We start from the raw sequence: 18,618 nt of genomic DNA on the forward strand, positions 1-18,618 counted from the left end.
TACATATGGGGAAATTCAAACTAAAATTAAATCTATATTTATGGTGAGTAGTGACAAAAATCAATTTAGCTATAATTTAAAATTTGCTCGACTTAAAACAAAACTGTTTTAGGCCAAGGACGGAAAGATTTCATTTTCACATGATATTTGGACCTCAAAAAATCAACTCGCTTTCCTGGGTGTAACGGCTCATTGGATTTCAGAGGATTGGGAACCTAAATTTATGCTGGTCGGATTTCCTAATATTTGTGGAACACATAGTGGAGAAAATATTGCGGCCCTATTTTCTAAAGTTATCGGTGAGGCAGGCATTCAAGTCCAAAACGTCTTCTGGGTGACGACGGATAACGCCTCAAGCAATGATACATTTTTCAAAGAATTCGGAGAACTTTGTGCCGAGAATCAAATTTGTTTCAGTGAAGATTCAAATCGTGTCAGATGCGCTGCCCACATTTTGAACCTTTGCGTCCAAGATCTTTTAACTCAATTGAAAGTTCTTCCAACTTTAGAAGTTGAAGATGAAATAGAAACGGGTCAAATTCTTGAAATTGATGACGATGACGAGATTATAAATAATGAAAACTCCGATGAGACTAAAGTTATCATTAAGCTCCGGAAACTTGTGCGGGCTATTCGTGCATCCCCACAAAAAATAGAGAAGCTGGCAGAAAAATGCAGGGACAATAATATCAAAGATAACAAATTAATTATCGACGTGAAGACTAGATGGAACTCTACCTACCTTATGATAACAAGAGCCCAGCAACTAAAAATTCCAATTATTGTTTTTTGCACAACTGAGCCAAAGTTTCAAAACTACCTCTTAACTGACGAAGATTGGAGAGCTTTGGACTGTCTTCAACAAGTACTACAGCACTTTGATCGAGCCACTCAACACCTTAGCATGAGTCGCAATGTTACCATTTCGTCTGTCGTTCCCATGTTCGATTGGTTAAATGACAAACTAAAATCTTACGTAGAGGGTAGCTGCAATCCTGCACTCAAGAGTGCCTGTTCCAAAGCTCTTGACAAGCTACAAAAATACTTCCCGTGTCCCGACGCTGACATATTGCTATTTGTGGCCGTAGTCATTAATCCAGCATTTAAATTGCAATATTTTAAAGAACATAGCTGGGATAATCGTGCAATTAAAAAGATTAGGAGCAAAGTCATTGCAATGTACCTTGGACATTATAATGGGGACATCGATTCTAATGCCGACGAAGATGTTGAGGATACCGATGATTTTATGGCGCACTTGAGTAAACGCAGCAAACGAGAGAAAACCCAGTCCGAGGTCGAAATATATCTAGGGGAACCTACTGTCTCAACGAAAGTCAATACATTAGAGTGGTGGAAGGTAAACGAGAATAAATTTCCAAATTTGTCAAAAATGGCCAGAGATGTGTTTTCGGTGCAGCCCACATCAGTCCCAATCGAACGCGAATTCAGTGGAGGCGTTGACCTCGTGGTTCCGTCTAGATGCCGACTTAGCCCCACAACAATTTCAGCATCAATGTGTTTAAAATCGTGGTGGAAAACTGGGTTATTCTAATTATACACTCGGAATTGTACTTTGCAATAGTCATAGATACTTAGTCCATACGTTTGTTGATCTCTAATTAGCATTAAATATCTCAAATTAAAGTGACCTCATGAAATATATTGAGTTTTAAATATTTACACCATTATTTTACATATATAATATCGAATCAGATATATCAGATATCTGAAAGTTCAGATCAGATTGTTGATTTATCTGATCTGAAACATTCAGATCAGATCAGATACAGATTTTTCAGATATTCATATTTTCAGATCAGATCAGATACAGATTTTTCATATCTGAAAATTTCAGATCAGATCAGATATCAGATCAGATAGGCGATTATCTGATCTGTTCGGAACCATAGTCAAGGATGGGGGGCATGCGTGCGTGGGGAAAGGTGGTCAAAAAAGAATGTTTGCATGCTCCCATTTAGGACGGGAGGCTATTTCTGTCTTCCCTGAAAAGAGAAAGGGAAGCGTCCCTTCAGCCCGGCAGTTGGTTTTGGGCAAGAGTTCTTGTAACTGGTGTTATTTGCCTCCATACATATTTAGATTGACAACAAATAGTTAAAAAAACAAATCTTGCATATTTATAAATTATTTACTAAACGTAAATATACAGTGCAAAGGCAGGTGAAGAGGGAAGCGTAATAATCCAATAGTTGTGGATTTGTTCGCCGTGAGTGAATTATGAGGAGAGCTTTATTTAAAATTGTGGAGTGTTTATGTGTAATAAATAAGGTCCCAAAAAAGGGGAAATCTTAATGAGATGAACACAATTGCAAAATTAAATGCACTTTAGTTCACAAAAGTTTGCATCACCACTATTGGGTGATGTAAATTCCGCTGGACAGGAATAATTTTGCATTACACAATCCTGTAAATCTTGTAAAACTCTTCGAAATTCTTTGAATTTTTAGTAGGACCGTTACTTTCCAATCCGCTGGAAGTAGCAATGCTGATGGAGGCATCATGACAAGATTGAGGAAGAGAAAAGCCCCAAGGTAATTTGATATTTATATAATAACTAGCCTATAAGCCCGTCATAAAGACGGGCGGAATTAGATATTTCCTCGTAAGACTTAATGATAAAATTCTATGTCATTAAAAGATTGACTACATAATCAATAATTATCTTCGCACCATATAGATATCAGTGTACTGTATTTCAACAATAAATTCAAATCTATAATATGCTTTACAGTTGTTAAAAAAATTTGCACCCAAAACCTTTGACTGGTTTTCAAAATAATTTTGTTTGGTACCTTATTAAATTACATAATGTTCCTAAGTAATTTTTTAAATGTTGCTTACGAATTTCTATAACGTTGCTATGACATTTTTTATCGTTGCAATGATTTTTTAAGGTTATTAAGCAAAATATTTTTAAGTTTTGCTAAGCAATATTTTTAACGTTGCTAAGCAATACTTTTAGCATTGCTAAGCAATATGTGTAATGTTGCTAAGCAATATTTTTAAAGTAGCTAAGCAATATTTTTAACGTTGCTAAGCAATATTTTTAACGTTGCTAAGGAATTTTCTTAACGTTGCTAAGCAATATTTTTAGCATTGCTATGCAATATTTGTAATGTTGCCAAGCAATATTTTTAGCGTTGCTTAGCAATATTTTTAACGTTACTAAGGAATTTTCTTAACGTTGCTAAGCAATATTTTTAGCATTGCCAAGCAATATTTGTAACATTGCTAAGCAATATTTTTAGCATTGCCAAGCAATATTTGTAACGTTGCTAAGCAATATTTTTAGAGTTTTTAAGGAATTTTTTTTAGCGTTGCCAAGAATTGTTTTCACCGCGCCAAGAGAATTATGATCATCATTACATATTTCTCATCTTCTTAATCATGATCACACTCACAAATCATATACATACATAATCACATTCTCATTCAAATTCATATTTCATATTCATATTTCATATTCATATTTCATATTCATATTTCATATTCATATTTCATATTCATATTTCATATTCATATTTCATATTCATATTTCACATTCATATTTCATATTCATTTTTCACATTCATATTTCATATTCATATTTCATATTCATATTTCATATTCATATTTCATATTCATATTTCATATTCATATTTCATATTCATATTTCACATTCATATTTCATATTCATTTTTCACATTCATATTTCATATTCATATTTCATATTCATATTTCATATTCATATTTCATATTCATATTTCATATTCATATTTCATATTCATATTTCATATTCATATTTCATATTCATATTTCATATTCATATTTCATATTCATATTTCATATTCATATTTCATATTCATATTTCATATTCATATTTCATATTCATATTTCATATTCATATTTCATATTCATATTTCATATACATATTTCATATTCATATTTCATATTCATATTTCATATTCATATTTCATATTCATATTTCATATTCATATTTCATATTCATATTTCATATTCATATTTCATATTCATATTTCATATTCATATTTCATATTCATATTTCATATTTAATATTCATATTTCATATTCATATTCATATTTCATATTCATATTCATATTCATATTCATATTCATTTCATATTTCATATTCATATTTAATATTCATATTTCATATTCATATTCATATTTCATATTCATATTTCATATTCATACTTCATATTCATATTTCATATTCATATTCATATTTCATATTCATATTTCATATTCATATTCATATTTCATATTCATATTCATATTTCATATTCATATTCATATTTCATATTTAATATTCATATTTCATATTCATATTTAATATTCATATTCATACTTCATATTCATATTTCATATTCATATTCATATTTCATATTCATATTTCATATTTAATATTCATATTTCATATTCATATTTCATATTCATATTTCATATTCATATTTCATATTCATATTTCATACTCATATTTCGTATTCATATTTTATATTTTACATTCACATTTCATATTTCATATTCATATTTCATATTCATATTTCATATTTCATATTCATATTTGATATTTTACATGAACATTTCTTATTCACATTTGACATTCATATCTGACATTTGATATTCACATTTCACATTAATAATCACATGCATGCACACGTTCCCTGATTGGTCAAACAAAACGTTGACGACCAATCAGAATGCAGGGATGTCACGGAAAATTGACTCTCTTTAAACTTATCCGATCGACTTGAAATTTGGCACACGCTTAGAAAATGCAAAGTTAGGAATCAAGTTCGAAGATGGGCATGATCTGAACGATTTCATAAGACATTTTATCTATTTTACTTATGAGTACTATGCAAACTACGATTTTATTTCTTAATTCCTTAAATGTAAATGATTCTTTGAGCATATCTTATCTATTGGTTTTGTAACAAGGAGTAACTCCGTAAACTACCTTATTATCCTAATTCAATCAAGACTACCGTCTACTGTCCTACCTTGAACTCAACTCAATATCTACAATTTCCTCCTTCTTTTCCTTGCCACTCTCCCATTGCTCATTGCCCAAGTAGGACGGTTGATCCAGCTAATAATTTGTAATGTATCATTTAATTTGACCAAGTAAACTACCTACACAAAATAACCAAAGTCGCGTCACACAAACATTTCATTTACCATCCAATTTGCACAAATAGAATCACTCCGCCGCCCCATCATGATCGGTCCAGTGGTTGACCAGTGGGGGTCATTTTAGTGATGTGGGTGCAGAAAATACAAAATAGTCGTAGAAGGCTAAAATTTGGCATGAAGGTAGCTAATGGCTTGTAATGAAAGAATATAAGGTGAAATTGACTAAATTTTTATCTGGAGGAACTCTAGTGGGTGACCCATACCGATTTTTGAAAATGTTTCAATCAAGATGAAATTTGGCACGGAGGTCACTAATGGCGGCTAGTGGTAGAATATAACTTTAAATTGGAAAAATTTTCATTTTGAGAGACCCTATAGGGTGACCCACGCCCATTTTTCAAAGTCATATGATCTAGATGAAATTTGGTACATACAATGCTAACGACTCTAGTAAAAGAATATGAAGTGAAGTTGACAAAATTTTTGTTTGGAAACACCCTAGTGGGTGACCCATACTAATTTCATAAAATCATCCAATTGAGCTGAAATTCGGTATGACGGTTTCAATAAAGCTGTAAACTAGTAATACGATGTCAAACTACCGAATTTTTCAGGCATTATATAAAAATACCTGGATCGGGCTCCTCTAAGCTGTACTGATAAGTTATTTTTGCTTTAGGTTATCCACCACGGGGACTGAGACAAATAACACTGCCCAACGGAAAAGGTCACATCGAGCAAAGGTAACGTGGTTTTTATATCCAAAGTTTTATGTGGTTATCATGTCATTAGGTTAAGTGGTCACCATGCCGCTAGGTTAAGTGTAGGTTAAGTGGTCACCATGCCGCTAGGTTAAGTGTAGGTTAAGTGGTCACCATGCCGCTAGGTTAAGTGTAGGTTAAGTGGTCACCATGCCGCTAGGTTAAGTGTAGGTTAAGTGGTCACCATGCCGCTAGGTTAAGTATAGGTTAAGTGGTCACCATGCCGCTAGGTTAAGTATAGGTTAAGTGGTCACCATGCCGCTAGGTTAAGTGTAGGTTAAGTGGTCACCATGCCGCTAGGTTAAGTGTATGTTAAGTGGTCACCATGCCGCTAGGTTTTGGTGGCCGTTAAATAGTTAAAAATTTTATGTGAATTGTGCTGATAATAACTTATTAATCATCTTCATAATTTCAGCGTGATGATTCTGGCGATTGTGACGATTGCCCACCTGATTACTACGTTGACAAATTTTTGGGCCTTAGTTTCCTCCCTCGACAGCCTCCAATGGTTTACACAAAATGGGCTCGTACTAAATCAGTTAAATGGTATGTCCTTGTCTCTATTTTCGTTTGATTCATTACGTGAGAAATAAAATAAAAGTCTTAATTACCATGATAAAGCGTCCATCAGAAATATTTACTTTGTTATTTATGCTTTTCTAGCTTACCGTCCTGGATACCTGTGGCCTGTGTGACTCAGTGTGGTTCTGAATGGCTAGAATTTGTCACGCCAGAGAAGATTCGAGACATACGTGCCCACTATAAAAAATACTACGATCTGAAACGAACTTTGCCAGAACATAGGATTGACATTCTTTCTTACAAAGTTTTATTGGGGCACACGGAAGGTGACTCCAGTGAGGAGGAACAAAGTGTACAAGAACAAGAAGAGGAAGAATGCGACGCTAACGGTAATTTAAATAAAACTATTATTTACATTTATTTTATTTTACGTCTGATAATAATTAATAACGTTTGCAGATGAAGAGAGTAATAGTGACTCGAGCGAGGAGGAACAAAGTGAACAAGAACAAGAAGAGGAAGAATGCGACGCTAACGGTAAGTGAAATAAAACTATTATTTATATTTATTTATTTTACGTCTGATAATAATTAATAACGTTTGCAGATGACGAGAGTAATAGTGACTCGAGCAAGGAGGAACAAAGTGAACAAGAAGAAGAAGAAGAAGAGGAAGAAGGCCACGCTAGTGGTAAACGAAATAATTGTTAAAATTGTAATTGTATTTATAATTAAGTGTGAGAATATATATGTAGGTAACGCTGAAGATCCTATTGATCTGAGCCAAGATGAGGAAGAAAATACCAGACAAAATGGTAACATAAATTAAAACAATTATTTGATTTGTTCACATTATTAGAAATTATTTTCAGTACTAATGTCAGCAATGATTATTAGATGGTTATAATCCACTTTCCAACTCAATTTTATGTCCACCTCCACCTCCTCCCCCGACACCGGCAGCCCCGCCGAAGTCTTTTCAATCAACAATACACCCAGATTTGTATTTGGATCGTATCCCCCCTGAATCCTCCGTATCCCCACACCCACACGTTCAAATGAGTCACAGAGTTCCTGTACCAGCTCATTCTGTTCGTTCTTTGGACCTTCATGCTCCAGAGGACACATTCCTTGGTTATCGACCGCCTGCGTCACCTGCCCATTCAATGAGATCACTAAACTACTACCATGCACCAACACGGCGGCCTCCTCCACCGACACCGGCACCCCCGGTTACGGTTTCCGACAACCCCTTTAATCCGATCCCGTAATCTTCGGTTATCCGATCCGATTCCGACACGAAATTGTAATGACGTACATACTATAATGAAACTATAATTTACAATTTTTGATGTTGAAATATGTAGCCCGTATTTAGATAAGGTGTGCTGGTAATAATTTAAGAAATAATACTACACGGTTAAAAGCTGAAAATCAGTTATTATAATACTTCAATTAATAGTACTAACACAGTATTATTTTAGTAACAAGTCTAATTAAAGATTGAGATAATCACTTATGTATCCAATACCAAGTATAAAATTTAATAATTCCAGTGTGTTCGGAATGAAGACTGTGACAGAGATAATGGATACGATTGTAACATCCTCAATCTCCGACCGTCATGTTGCTGGTCAGGATGTGGGGACACACCAACCTGTCGGTGCAATGACGGTGGCATCTCAGGTATTTTCCGATGCAGTAATGGAGAAAGTAGGTCAGAAAGATATAGTTCATCTCACTGTGAAGCAGGAAGTTTTTGAGACAAATCACTTCCAAAAGAAATACGAGCAATGTAAAAATTTTAAATTTGTCAAAATAAGTAAAATAAGTACGTTAGTCCATGTTTCCCTTGACTAGGCACTATTCTAACTTTCATATTAAGATTTGAAACTACTTATTTCGCCATGAGTGATTACAAGTACTTAAAAAATAATTGAATAAAATCAGTATGATTTATTGGGAGATAAAGCTTAAATTATAATACTTTGATTAAATTTGAATCGAATTTTATCGACTTGCAAGCAATATATCTGGATTGTTTTCATGATAAAATAAATATTTATTTAACTGGATTAAGTTCTCCAGTTTTGTCATCTTTTAATTGAGCAAATTCCGTTTAAACGGTTATACCATTAAAGCGGGAACTTGGGCTTGGAATAGGGTGGGTGGTATTAAAATGGGTGATAAGGGAATGAGTTGTGTGTTACGTACCAGGGTAAGGGTGGGGCACAGTATATGTGGGTGTTGGAGCATGCGAATTAAATCGTGGCATGGGGTGCGACGAAAATGTGTAAAACGACTGGTGTCCTTATTATTGACAGACAAGCAAGCTGGTGAACGGTCTACCTTACTGCGTACTCTGTTACCCGTGTTCTACACGGGCTATAGCCTAGTTACAATATAGTGGTACATAGAACATCTATCAATAAAACCATATATTGCTACTCTTGCATAGAACAAGTATAGATAGAAAAATTGGATAGACGACTCGGAGTAGTCGGAGTTTGAAATATTTAAGTCTTTCAAGTTCATTTTCGACTTAGATGCAAACAAAGTTATATCTGTCATAAAAAGTAGTGAAACGACTGAGTTAAATCGATTAAGCTTGTAGTATGCAATCCAATATTTCCATCTTTAATAAAACTTATCTAACTTTTAGGTACACATATTTCCATCAATTTGAAAGGGCAAATTTAGTTTTTCCAGATACCCGGACTCATTCTAAGGTGCCAGGCACATCAATACCCGAAAGTAACATTTCATGGCCTCGATTGTTAGACATTGTTTAGGTATTATGTAAGTATGTATTGCATTATGCAACATAAAAAATTATATTATGTACATACATACGGAGAGATTAGATACGGTAAAAACTAAATTGACCGGTCGGAGTTTAATAACCGTCATTGTTAATATTTAAATATTTTAAACCCAGATATCAACAAAGTCTGTCTCTCATAAAAAGTATCGAAACGGTTTAATTAAATCGATGCATATCGATTTTAAACCCAATCAGACTTCGTTCAATCATATTAAAATTATTTTCTGTCCATCATTGATCGCCAAGCAACTAAACCATTCGCACACGAATAACATAGTTGCAACTCTACACTAAATTACTGCCAAAATGGTTGTAACTCCCCTAATGTGGGCATCTTGGGACAGATACAAAAGTCTAAATCAGCACTTGTGGCTAACCCCTATCGAGTGGAATATTGCGAAAAGGCGGTTAGAATACCATCCCATATCCAAAATGTTAATTCCCTACCTAACCATTAGCTTTTTTCTTCTCCCATTTCATATTTTTTGTTGCTTATCACTCCTATTCTTCCAATTGTACGGTTCACTCCGCATGTCATGGCTCGATGTCTCGAGGGCCGGTGGAATGTTAGCCATGGCCACGACCACACTCGCCTATGAAAGCTTGTATCTCTTCAAAGGGGAAAACATGGTTCGCATGGCCAACAATATTATCACATTGGATCAAAGTCTCTGCTCGTATGGTAAGACACACAAAATTTAAATTTTTACAATCAGTACGACCACATCTGCTTTTTCAATTGCTGTACAGGAGAGGTGCTGAAAACAAAACCCGCTAAGTACGACTCCCTCGGAATCGCGCTTAACGCAATGATCATTCTACCATCCGCGTCCCAGTATCTGATAGGCATAGCAGGCATGTATTTCAAATTGGACCCTGTATACCTTGTTCAGAAATATGTATCTCCCCTAATTCTTGAGGCTTGGAATTCTGGAAGAGACGTTGCAACCTTGGAAAATTACCAAGACTTTAGCCTGTCAGAAATCTGCTGGTTAATTGCCAGATCATCGCAAATCATAACTACCGCCCAGGCATGCCGCGCCCTTCCCTGGATGGACGTCATGACAACGCTATTGGTGCATTTGGTTCTACAATGTATCGAGCGGCTGGATAGTGCCAGTGAACGCATTCTTTTGCAAAGTCAGGGTCGTGTAGAAAGATATTTCGGAAGATATTCCGCCCTTAAAATAATTTTCTTAGTTTCGGCAGTCGAAACAGGGGCGCTGGTTTCAATTATGATGGCGATGGGTATGATACTTTCGATAATGTGTAACTTCACCTCGGTTAAATTGTATGGGACGATTCCCACCATGGTTTACGTGTCTTGTACTTTGGTCGGGGTTTTGATACAGGTCTTTGTTCATGTCATGGTGCCCATGGCGGTGAACGTGTATGAGATGGGGAAAGGTGTGGCGGAAAAGTGGAAGGGTCTCTTGGGGCGGAGTGGGAACAAGAAGTATTTGGTGAGAAGGGTAAAGAGCATCAAGGTTCTTGGCTTGTACGCAGAATTGTTTGGGTTTAAGATGTTCAGGTGTCAAAAATCTACTAAGCGAAGGTACTATTATGCCATTTTGGAGTATACATGTACCGCTCTGCTTTCGCTAGATGCAAGTTGGTTTATGTAACTTAATCGAAGTTTACACTGCAGAATTAACAGTTGCAACACGAAAAGTGAAATGATGAGTAAACTTTGAGTACATTTGTAAAGTGTGTTTGACTTGAAGCTTGAATAAAAATAAAAATTATTTGGAGATTCTGCAATTGTAGACAAGTGTGGAAGTTCGTTATGGTTGAGTGCGTTTCCATTGGTGAAGTCCTTTTTGCAATGCTTAAGGTTACGGTGAAAAATCATTTTAAACCAAAACCACTGGAATTACTGTAGATAGAAGATATGTAAATCTATGTACATTTGTATATGAACTGTAGCATGTGATACGTCTTTAGTTACAACAATAGTTTAAAAAATTATTATAACAGACTCGGTGAGTGCATCGCTGTGTTTGTTAACACTGTCCAGAGACAACCGTCCAAAACTGGTTAAAACATGTTTTAGATAAATAGTATTAGTCGTCCAAAATGTAAAAACCTGTCCAAAAGTTTCCTTGATGGGGAATCTTTGGTATTACACATCTAATTGCGTAGAAGTAACACATGATATGTATATGTGCCTTTGCAATATGGTCGATATTAAAAAAACTTAATGCTCAAAACTATTCTTCATTCCGTTCACTTTCGAATCTCATTTGTTGATTGCGAAATTGTTCTAATGATGTCATTAGCAACCTATTAAAAGATCGGAGTTAGAGGAGACCCCAACGAGAACGTGTGGTCTAAATCCGGCGGTATACATGTGTACATATATCTATGAAAACGAAAACCTAGTAACTTTTTAAATCACAAAAGCAATATTTGAATGCGAATTTTGTGCAGCATATTATATCCGCCTTATTTATATACGCGGTTGTACTAATATTACTTTTTGCCGTAGCACTATTTTCTTTAGTATGTAGGTAATTTAGATAGTACATACTATTGTTTGTGTAAAAATAACCGCATTGCACTTCCAAAGGTACGAAACTCATTTTTTTGACCTAATGAACCAATAATTATTATTATGCGCGTGTGAGCATGTACAAGATAGATTGACGTGTTTGTCGAATTGTGCAGAAATTTCAATACCTTCAGATAGAGTACACTTCCTCCTCCCATAATCTTCAAAAATCTAGCCATCGTAATCTTTTATGTCTGCAACGAAAACAGCGATTCCTATTACATTCTTCGCTGCCATTTTCGACTTTTTCCGATAAGGACTTGGCAAATACAACTGACACACTTCTGAAATTATTTGCGCAATACGTTGTCTGCATTCTATAATAAACACAAAAATGCTTAAAGTAATCAAGATACCCACGAGAATAAACACCGTGGAAAATGATCCCTGAAGTGTAGCGATATTCGTAAGTTTGAAAACCTTGCTTTTGTATTGTCTGATTTGCGCTGTACGATTTTCATTATTTTTTCTCAATTCATGTTTTTCTGTTTGCGTCCAAATTCCTGCCTCAATTACACGATACAAGTATAAAACAACACTAGAATGCCACCCATTATAAATTGCTATACCACTTGGATAATTTTGCACGGATTGAGAACTAATAACAAACTTTATGGGGGGGACTTTCTAGATAAATAGTCGTGCTCAATTATAATGTCGGACGATTTTCCTATAAACACAGTCTTCCCACATTTTACTACCTCGCTTTCAATACCTCCCTGAATATCTAAATTAGTCAGGTTTTCATTTAAATAGTTGAACCCAGCTGAGAGGAAGGCATGCTTTGTAGAGAGCATAAGGTTCAATTCCACGCTCCTGTAGTGGATATCATTGGAAAGATATCTATCCGCGAGGTTTAGCAAAGCAGAAAAAAATACAGGCAAAGATTGCAAATCATTGATCTTAGATAGCAGCTGGAAGCACGAAGCATCTACTTTACTTTCATTAGTAGCATATTTAACGGCGTCGTGATACGATTTTAAGGGCATGCTAAGAGACAGAAGGTGTAAATTCCAATAATATTTTGCATATTGAAAGAGCCAGATAGCTTGATCATATTCAGTTTTCATTTGGGCGGATCGTGAACGTTTAGTGTTATCTAGATTCGGAGACGTAAATAAATTTTTGTATCGGTTATCACAAACCAGTTGGTCAAACAGTTCCGGATGATTTTGTCTCATTGGTAAGTTTAATTCTGATACCATAATACCGATATAAGCGTTAGTCAAAACCAGCGCAATCAGACTCCATATTCCTAATAAAATTCGAAAAAAGCTCTGTTTCTCAATTCGACGTAGCATGAAACCCGACTCTTCGAACAGGGAAGCTAAAACGTACATCCATGCGGAGAATGGTTGTTGCTCCAGCAAACTGGAGAAATGTTGGGCGCCTATTGTTAAAGCAGCAATGGTGAAAATTGTGGTGCCCAGAGCGGCCCAGAGTTCAAGTTGAAACGGGCTTAAGTAGAAGTTTAAGGTAATATAAGGTACACCGTAACAAGTTAAAAACTGATATCCTTCAAATTCCGTTTGGATAATGGTTGCACCTTGGTTTGTTTGATCTAGTGTGAGGAACTTGATTTCGACATAGCGATCTATCGGAGAGCAGAGATTAAAGTTATATAGGGTTACGTTAGCCTTTGCATATATTTGCGAGTATAGTTCGTTCAAGGTGTGTTTGGTCGAATCCAATTGATAAATGATAACCGGTATGTGGTAATCCGTGTTGTCTCGGATGCACCATATTTCCCGCTGTTGTGTGTGTTTTCGCACTATTGAAACAAGATTCCCATTTCTCAAATATATTTCCGGCATGCTTCTCAGCTCTTTCCAGCTACTTCTCCAAAATATTCCAAGATGTGGGAAAAGCATCTCAAAATGTTTACCTCGTGTTATCAATATTACTGAGAAATAATAAAATAATGGTTGTTTGAAGTACCGCACATCTACGTTGTGCAAGTCTGCTTTACTCATAGCAAGATTAATCACGGCATTGGTGTTTGGTATGAATTTTTTTTCCTTGTGTGACATATGAAATCCCTGCTTGTAGTGAAGATAATGGTATGCTGCTGCGTTAACCCAGTTATGTAAATTGCCGAATACTTCCTTAATGTCAGTGCGTACTGCTGTTCCAAAAATTAAACTTAACCGACAGCGAGGAATACGGGAGTGCAAAACGTCAAGCGCAGGAAGTTTATCATTTTCTACGTAAAACGCTGGATCTTTTGTAGAATTATACACATTCTCATACCTTGGCATGAAGATCGTGGTAAGTACCAAGTTTAAATCGGAGATAGATAGTTGACTGTCGTGATTATTGCGATGTATGATTTGTAAATCACACTCGTTTAGGTTACTGAGTAACTCACGATGTTGGATACCTTGCTACGGATCTGGGAATGTCCAAATTTGATTAAAATCAGTATGAAGCAGAAGCCATGAAAGAACAGGTTGATGGAAAACATTATGTTATACATAAAGTATTTATACAGTGATGATTTGCGATATATATGTCAGTTCTTCAAAACTACTCAAAGAATGCGTAGAAAAGTTTAATAGGAAGCCGGTGATTTTCACAGTTTACCTGAAAACCCAGAAACAAATTTATAAATTTGATAAGTAATGTGAACTAATTTATTTATTACTTTATGTTCGGCCAATTTAGAATAGAATTTTTCAGCCGATCCTTTAGTCGTTCTGAAATGGTTGCGAGTGAAACTTTATGGAACTTTCCCCACAACTTTCGGGGTTGTTTGTGGAGGTGTGCGACATTTATTTTTTCTGAATTCTGCGGTTTTGTTTTCATCAAACATTTGCATGACAAGATAAACTTTCGTTTTTGGACTGCCTTCTTTTTTTGAATTTGTGGAACGCCCTGTTCACATAAAATTTGGAAGTATTTTTCCAGCAGTGCACAAATGTTTTTACGAATGCATGACCTAAAAATCGTCTAATTTTGTGTAATGATTACCTACAGAAGTTGTATTCATGTACATTTCTGAATTATGCATAATATATTCAATTAATGCGCAAGAAAATAAATACAAAAAAACTTATTCCTATCCTTAGCAGCTTAAATAAAACTTGCCTGCGGCAATATGACTCAAGCCTTAGTGGTACGTGCAGTAGAATTCTAATTTCTGAAATCGTGCCATCAAACCAAATTCACTATAACTTTTCGGGAAGACAAGATTCGACAAAGAGGTTTTTACAAGGCAATCCTCACGACCTTAAGGAACAATATTCCGTTGAGATTGTTTCAAAAACAATACAATTGAAGCATAACAAAAAAAGTGTTTCGTCTATGCTCCACCCGTTTCGGACTGACGCTGATCAAAATTTACGTTGTGAATTTTCGCGCGTCAGAGAAGCCTTGTATCAAAAACGTTCATCAGGTACTTATTATGTCCAGATAGGTTGCAGACGTTATTTTACTAACCGTTTTTTTATAACATGCACCCAAACCATTTGAGAACGGATTTAGCGACTCCAGCACTTTATAACAAATAAAGGTCAATACTATTGACCTTTGTTTATTTATTGACCTATTGAATCAATAGGTCAATAAATAACCATCTTCCTATGTCATAAGGTGCACCCACACGGACCATTAAAATTTGACGTTGGCGTGTGTAACTCCATACTATACATTTCACATACAGTTCCATGCAGCATGAAAGTAAATGGGGAAAAATAGAAAAATAGGACAATGCTTTTAGACAAATTAGTTTGTCATATCGAAAAGTTAGTCATCTATGTAAGTCTCGCTTGTGCATAAGCAAGTTTTCTTACCGACCAACTCAGCTCTATCCGGTTATAACTGCGCTAACCTAAATTAAGTCCACAGAAATAGATATAACCTTACGTAGAATACCGAGTTAAATGGAGTTTGACTAGATGGGCGACACATGAATCTGTGTGAGAATGAGAGAGGAAGAAATGAAACATGTGGTGTGGAATGCGATATAGATGGGGTTCAAAAAAAGTTCACGTGGATGCTCTACAATCTAAAAAAGCGCATAATTTTTACGCACTAGACATCGTCGTACTAATTTATAAAAGTGTACATAGGCGATAGTTAATAAAGAAAAGACATATCTAAATACCTACGGGAGAATAGATATTTTTAACACGGAAATGATGCATCTCTTGCGTGAGATTATTGAGACCATCAAGGATTGATGGTCTCAATGACGTACTAGCAGGAGCCGCAATTGGCAACCCCCCTCGTAACTATGACTGTGGGGTGTTTGCGGAGGAGGAGCTATGTGGGGTGGGCGTGGTTGGTGGGGTATGAGGGGGAGATGGCGCATGGGGATTGGTTGGAGGGTGTGGATGCGCAGTTGGGAAGAGAGGTGATTGGTTGGTGGGGTCCGCATGCGTGGAGCAATGGGGGAGTGGGTGTGGTGGGTGGCGCCGGAGTGGGCATGGGGAGGGGGAGTGGGTGGATGTGGATTGGTGGGAGGGGTGAGCATGCGTTGCTGGGTGGCCAATGGGGTCAAGGATATAGTTCCGAACAGATCAGATATATCTGAACAGATATCTGATCTGATCTGAAATTTGGCAGATCAGATAGCAAAATTATCTGATCTGAATTATTCAGATCAGATTCAGATTGGCATAAAAATATCTGTTCGATTTCAGATCAGGTCAGATACAAATCAACCAGATCAGATATCTGATCTGAAATCTGTTCAGATATCTGGTTAAATAATAACCAGCCCCGCAATTTTTAAACACCAACGCGGGAGGCTGAATTTAGAGGCAGCCTTTGTGAACTGAGAAGAAAAGAAACCAGTTTGTATTTCAACTGTCTAAATTTCAACTACTAACAACCAATTTCAATAAATAATCTTCAAACTTGGACAAGTGCAATGGAGGATAACATATCAGAGAACTCCCCTGACCTTTCGATTGATCTTATTTCCGACAGCGAAGACGAAATTTCTACCAATAACGAACAAACACATTCCGGTTCATTTAAGTGTAAAAAAAGAAGTGAAGTTTGGAATCATTTTAATGAAATTAAAATTAATGGTGCTTCTTTTTCGAAATGCAAATATTGCCCAACGTAAGTTAAGATATTGTAATTTAAATCTCATCAAAAGTATTCTGCAAGTAATGCTTTATGATATTTGTGTTGGATTTATAGAAAATATTCAATATCATCCAAGGGGAACAAGAGTACTGGCAATATGAAAAATCACCTACTAAAATTTCACAAAAAACAATACAATCCCGAAGTAAATGAGGCGCAGTCCAAAGTAACGGATTTCTACAAAGCCCCGCAGACGATAAATGTGAGCAAGAATGAATCATATTATCATTTGAAAATATAACTAATAATTAATTAAACACCACAGGCGATATTTAGCAGAGACAATTATCGACATGCTGCGCTTAAATGGATAGTTACTTCAAATCAGCCTCATACTGAAATTGAACAGGCTGCTTTCATTAACGTTTTGAAATCTGTAAATCCAGCTTTACCAGTTTCGTCGCTGGAAATCTCTGCTGACACGATAAAGATGGATATAATGAATACATATGGGGAAATTCAAACTAAAATTAAATCTATATTTATGGTGAGTAGTGACAAAAATCAATTTAGCTATAATTTAAAATTTGCTCGACTTAAAACAAAACTGTTTTAGGCCAAGGACGGAAAGATTTCATTTTCACATGATATTTGGACCTCAAAAAATCAACTCGCTTTCCTGGGTGTAACGGCTCATTGGATTTCAGAGGATTGGGAACCTAAATTTATGCTGGTCGGATTTCCTAATATTTGTGGAACACATAGTGGAGAAAATATTGCGGCCCTATTTTCTAAAGTTATCGGTGAGGCAGGCATTCAAGTCCAAAACGTCTTCTGGGTGACGACGGATAACGCCTCAAGCAATGATACATTTTTCAAAGAATTCGGAGAACTTTGTGCCGAGAATCAAATTTGTTTCAGTGAAGATTCAAATCGTGTCAGATGCGCTGCCCACATTTTGAACCTTTGCGTCCAAGATCTTTTAACTCAATTGAAAGTTCTTCCAACTTTAGAAGTTGAAGATGAAATAGAAACGGGTCAAATTCTTGAAATTGATGACGATGACGAGATTATAAATAATGAAAACTCCGATGAGACTAAAGTTATCATTAAGCTCCGGAAACTTGTGCGGGCTATTCGTGCATCCCCACAAAAAATAGAGAAGCTGGCAGAAAAATGCAGGGACAATAATATCAAAGATAACAAATTAATTATCGACGTGAAGACTAGATGGAACTCTACCTACCTTATGATAACAAGAGCCCAGCAACTAAAAATTCCAATTATTGTTTTTTGCACAACTGAGCCAAAGTTTCAAAACTACCTCTTAACTGACGAAGATTGGAGAGCTTTGGACTGTCTTCAACAAGTACTACAGCACTTTGATCGAGCCACTCAACACCTTAGCATGAGTCGCAATGTTACCATTTCGTCTGTCGTTCCCATGTTCGATTGGTTAAATGACAAACTAAAATCTTACGTAGAGGGTAGCTGCAATCCTGCACTCAAGAGTGCCTGTTCCAAAGCTCTTGACAAGCTACAAAAATACTTCCCGTGTCCCGACGCTGACATATTGCTATTTGTGGCCGTAGTCATTAATCCAGCATTTAAATTGCAATATTTTAAAGAACATAGCTGGGATAATCGTGCAATTAAAAAGATTAGGAGCAAAGTCATTGCAATGTACCTTGGACATTATAATGGGGACATCGATTCTAATGCCGACGAAGATGTTGAGGATACCGATGATTTTATGGCGCACTTGAG

The sequence above is a fragment of the Folsomia candida genome, unplaced genomic scaffold (genome assembly GCF_002217175.1).
Source record: "Folsomia candida strain VU population unplaced genomic scaffold, ASM221717v1 Fcan01_Sc014, whole genome shotgun sequence".
In the NCBI taxonomy this organism is placed as follows: Eukaryota; Metazoa; Arthropoda; class Collembola; order Entomobryomorpha; family Isotomidae; genus Folsomia; species Folsomia candida.